Here is a 6,000-nt window from a genome sequence, read left to right as displayed (position 1 = left end):
ACCCAGGCTTCACTCTATGGCGTTCTCCCACCACATCGAATAGCTACGGCCTCAGAAGTCAACGCCTGAAGCATAAAATACAATAAAAATACAACTGTCTTTCCATCCTATAACAGGAATAATTGCAACCAGTTTGAAAGTGATGGTCATTTCTACGTTCCGGGCAACCTAGGCTTCACTCTAGGGCGTTGCTCCACCAGATCGAATAGATAGTGCCTTAGAAGTCAACGCCAGATGCATAAAATACAATATAAACACAACAGTTTTTCCATCGTATAAAACGAATAATTGCTACCAGTATGGAAGTGATGGTCATTTCTACGTTCCGGGCAACCTATGCCTCACTCTAGGGCGTTGTTCCACCAGATTGAATAGTTAGGGCCTAAGAAATCAACGCTAGAAGCATAAAATTCAATATAAATATAACATTTTTTCCATCGTATAAAACGAATAATTTCAACCAGTGTGAATGTTATGGTCATTTCTACATTCCGAGCAACCTAGGCTTCACTCTAGGGCGTTGATCCACCAGATAGAATAGTTAGGGCCTTAGAAGTCAGCGCCAGAAGCATAAAATTCAATAAAGATGCAACAGTTTTTCCATCGTATAGCAGGAATAACTGCAAACAGTGTGAAAGTACTGGTCATTTCTACGTTCCGGGTAACCTAGGCTTCACTCTAGGGCGTTGTTCCAGCAGATCGAACAGTTAGGGCCTAAGAAGGCAACGCCAGGAGCATAAAATACAATATAAATACAACAGTTTTTCCATCTTATAAAACGAATAATTGCAACCAGTATGAAGGTTAACGTCATTCCTACTTTCCGGGCAACCTAGGCTTCACCCTAGGGCGTTGCTCTAACAGATTGAATAGTTAGGACCTTATAAGTCAATGCTCGAAGCATAAAATGCAATAAAAATACAACAGTTTTTCCATCATATAACAGGAATAATTGCAACCCGTGTGAAAGTGATGGTCATTTGTACGTTCCAGGCAACCTAGGCTTCACCCCAGGTCGTTGTTCCACCAGATCGAATAGTTAGGGCCTAAGAAGTGAACGCCAGCAGCATAAAATACAATATAAATACAACAGTTCTTCCATCATATAAAACGAATAATTGCAACCTGTATGAAAGTTATGGTCATTTCTACGTTCCGGGCAACCTAGGCTTCACTATATGGCGTTTTTCCACCACATCGAATAGCTACGGCCTCAGAAGTCAACGCCTGAAGCATAAAATACAATAAAAATACAACAGTCTTTCCATCCTATAACAGGAATAATTGCAACCAGTTTGAAAGTGATGGTCACTTCTACGTTCCGGGCAACCTAGGCTTCACTCTAGGGCGTTGCTCCACCAGATCGAATAGTTAGTGCCTTAGAAGTCAACGCCAGATGCATAAAATACAATATAAACACAACAGTTTTTCCATCGTATAAAACGAATAATTGCTACCAGTATGGAAGTGATGGTCATTTCTACGTTCCGGGAAACCTAGGCTTCACCCCAGGTCGTTGTTCCACCAGATCGAATAGTTAGGGCCTAAGAAGTGAACGCCAGCAGCATAAAATACAATATAAATACAACAGTTCTTCCATCATATAAAACGAATAATTGCAACCAGTATGAAAGTTATGGTCATTTCTACGTTCCGGGCAACCTAGGCTTCACTCTATGGCGTTTTTCCACCACATCGAATAGCTACGGCCTCAGAAGTCAACGCCTGGAGCATAAAATACAATAAAAATACAACAGTCTTTCCATCCTATAACAGGAATAATTGCAACCCGTGTGAAAGTGATGGTCATTTGTACGTTCCAGGCAACCTAGGCTTCACTCTAGGGCTTTGGTCCACCAGATCGAATTGTTAGGGCCTAAGAAGTCAACGCCAGAAGCATAAGATACAATATAAATACAACAGTTCTTCCATCATATAAAACGAATAATTGCTACCAGTATGGAAGTGATGGTCATTTCTACGTTCCGGGCAACCTATGCCTCACTCTAGGGCGTTGTTCCACCAGATTGAATAGTTAGGGCCTAAGAAATCAACGCCAGAAGCATAAAATTCAATATAAATATAACAGTTTTTCCATCGTATAAAACGAATATTTTCAACCAGTGTGAATGTTATGGTCATTTCTACATCCCGAGCAACCTAGGATTCACTCTAGGGCGTTGATCCACCAGATAGAATAGTTAGGGCCTTAGAAGTCAGCGCCAGAAGCATAAAATTCAATAAAGACGCAACAGTTTTTCCATCGTATAGCAGGAATAACTGCAAACAGTGTGAAAGTACTGTTCAGTTCTACGTTCCGTGTAACCTAGGGTTCACTCTAGGGCGTTGTTCCACCAGATCGAACAGTTAGGGCCTAAGAAGGCAACGCCAGAAGCATAAAGTACAATATAAATATAACAGTTTTTCCATCGTATAAAACGAATAATTGCTACCAGTATGGAAGTGATGGTCATTTCTACGTTCCGGGAAACCTAGGCTTCACCCCAGGTCGTTGTTCCACCAGATCGAATAGTTAGGGCCTAAGAAGTGAACGCCAGCAGCATAAAATACAATATAAATACAACAGTTCTTCCATCATATAAAACGAATAATTGCAACCAGTATGAAAGTTATGGTCATTTCTACGTTCCGGGCAACCCAGGCTTCACTCTATGGCGTTCTTCCACCACATCGAATAGCTACGGCCTCAGAAGTCAACGCCTGAAGCATAAAATAAAATAAAAATACAACAGTCTTTCCATCATATAACAGGAATAATTGCAACCAGTTTGAAAGTGATGGTCATTTCTACGTTCCGGGCAACCTAGGCTTCACTCTAGGGCGTTGCTCCACCAGATCGAATAGTTAGTGCCTTAGAGGTCAACGCCAGATTCATAAAATACAATATAAACGCAACAGTTTTACCATCGTATCAAACGAATAATTGCTACCAGTATGGAAGTGATGGACATTTCTACGTTCCGGGCAACCTAGGCCTCACTCTAGGGCGTTGTTCCACCAGATTGAATAGTTAGGGCCTAAGAAATCAACGCCAGAAGCATAAAATTCAATATAAATATAACAGTTTTTCCATCGTATAAAACGAATAATTTCAACCAGTGTGAATGTTATGGTCATTTCTACATCCCGAGCAACCTAGGATTCACCCTAGGGCGTTGATCCACCAGATAGAATAGTTAGGGCCTTAGAAGTCAGCGCCAGAAGCATAAAATTCAATAAAGATGCAACAGTTTTTCCATCGTATAGCAGGAATAACTGCAAACAGTGTGAAAGTACTGGTCATTTCTACGTTCCGGGTAACCTAGGCTTCACTCTAGGGCGTTGTTCCACCAGATCGAACAGTTAGGGCCTAAGAAGGCAACGCCAGAAGCATAAAATACAATATAAATATAACAGTTTTTCCATCGTATAAAACGAATAATAGCAACCAGTGTGAAAGTTATGGTTATTTCTACGTTCCGGGAAACCTAGGCTTCACCCCAGGTCGTTGTTCCACCAGATCGAATAGTTAGGGCCTAAGAAGTGAACGCCAGCAGCATAAAATACAATATAAATACAACAGTTCTTCCATCATATAAAACGAATAATTGCAACCAGTATGAAAGTTATGGTCATTTCTACGTTCCGGGCAACCTAGGCTTCACTATATGGCGTTTTTCCACCACATCGAATAGCTACGGCCTCAGAAGTCAACGCCTGAAGCATAAAATACAATAAAAATACAACAGTCTTTCCATCCTATAACAGGAATAATTGCAACCAGTTTGAAAGTGATGGTCACTTCTACGTTCCGGGCAACCTAGGCTTCACTCTAGGGCGTTGCTCCACCAGATCGAATAGTTAGTGCTTTAGAAGTCAACGCCAGATGCATAAAATACAATATAAACACAACAGTTTTTCCATCGTATAAAACGAATAATTGCTACCAGTATGGAAGTGATGGTCATTTCTACGTTCCGGGAAACCTAGAATTCACCCCAGGTCGTTGTTCCACCAGATCGAATAGTTAGGGCCTAAGAAGTGAACGCCAGCAGCATAAAATACAATATAAATACAACAGTTCTTCCATCATATAAAACGAATAATTGCAACCAGTATGAAAGTTATGGTCATTTATACGTTCCGGGCAACCCAGGCTTCACTCTATGGCGTTCTTCCACCACATCGAATAGCTACGGCCTGAGAAGTCAACGCCTGAAGCATAAAATAAAATAAAAATACAACAGTCTTTCCATCATATAACGGGAATAATTGCAACCAGTTTGAAAGTGATGGTCATTTCTACGTTCCGGGCAACCTAGGCTTCACTCTAGGGCGTTGCTCCACCAGATCGAATAGTTAGTGCCTTAGACGTCAACGCCAGATTCATAAAATACAATATAAACGCAACAGTCTTTCCATCGTATCAAACGAATAATTGCTACCAGTATGGAAGTGATGGACATTTCTACGTTCCGGGCAACCTAGGCCTCACTCTAGGGCGTTGTTCCACCAGATTGAATAGTTAGGGCCTTAGAAATCAACGCCAGAAGCATAAAATTCAATATAAATATAACAGTTTTTCCATCGTATAAAACGAATAATTTCAACCAGTGTGAATGTTATGGTCATTTCTACATCCCGAGCAACCTAGGATTCACTCTAGGGCGTTGATCCACCAGATAGAATAGTTAGGGCCTTAGAAGTCAGCGCCAGAAGCATAAAATTCAATAAAGATGCAACAGTTTTTCCATCGTATAGCAGGAATAACTGCAAACAGTGTGAAAGTACTGGTCAGTTCTACGTTCCGGGTAACCTAGGCTTCACTCTAGGGCGTTGTTCCACCAGATCGAACAGTTACGGCCTAAGAAGGCAACGCCAGAAGCATAAAGTACAATATAAATATAACAGTTTTTCCATCGTATAAAACGAATAATTGCTACCAGTATGGAAGTGATGGTCATTTCTACGTTCCGGGAAACCTAGGCTTCACCCCAGGTCGTTGTTCCACCAGATCGAATAGTTAGGGTCTAAGAAGTGAACGCCAGCAGCATAAAATACAATATAAATACAACAGTTCTTCCATCATATAAAACGAATAATTGCAACCAGTATGAAAGTTATGGTCATTTCTACGTTCCGGGCAACCTAGGCTTCACTCTATGGCGTTTTTCCACCACATCGAATAGCTACGGCCTCAGAAGTCAACGCCTGGAGCATAAAATACAATAAAAATACAACAGTCTTTCCATCCTATAACAGGAATAATTGCAACCCGTGTGAAAGTGATGGTCATTTGTACGTTCCAGGCAACCTAGGCTTCACTCTAGGGCTTTGGTCCACCAGATCGAATTGTTAGGGCCTAAGAAGTCAACGCCAGAAGCATAAGATACAATATAAATACAACAGTTCTTCCATCATATAAAACGAATAATTGCTACCAGTATGGAAGTGATGGTCATTTCTACGTTCCGGGCAACCTATGCCTCACTCTAGGGCGTTGTTCCACCAGATTGAATAGTTAGGGCCTAAGAAATCAACGCCAGAAGCATAAAATTCAATATAAATATAACAGTTTTTCCATCGTATAAAACGAATATTTTCAACCAGTGTGAATGTTATGGTCATTTCTACATCCCGAGCAACCTAGGATTCACTCTAGGGCGTTGATCCACCAGATAGAATAGTTAGGGCCTTAGAAGTCAGCGCCAGAAGCATAAAATTCAATAAAGATGCAACAGTTTTTCCATCGTATAGCAGGAATAACTGCAAACAGTGTGAAAGTACTGTTCAGTTCTACGTTCCGGGTAACCTAGGCTTCACTCTAGGGCGTTGTTCCACCAGATCGAACAGTTAGGGCCTAAGAAGGCAACGCCAGAAGCATAAAGTACAATATAAATATAACAGTTTTTCCATCGTATAAAACGAATAATTGCTACCAGTATGGAAGTGATGGTCATTTCTACGTTCCGGGAAACCTAGGCTTCACTCTAGGGCGTT

Source organism: Calliopsis andreniformis, unplaced genomic scaffold (genome assembly GCF_051401765.1).
Source record: "Calliopsis andreniformis isolate RMS-2024a unplaced genomic scaffold, iyCalAndr_principal scaffold0015, whole genome shotgun sequence".
Taxonomy (NCBI): Eukaryota; Metazoa; Arthropoda; class Insecta; order Hymenoptera; family Andrenidae; genus Calliopsis; species Calliopsis andreniformis.
The sequence above is the reverse complement of the archived record's forward strand: the minus strand, read 5'-3'. Positions refer to the sequence as shown.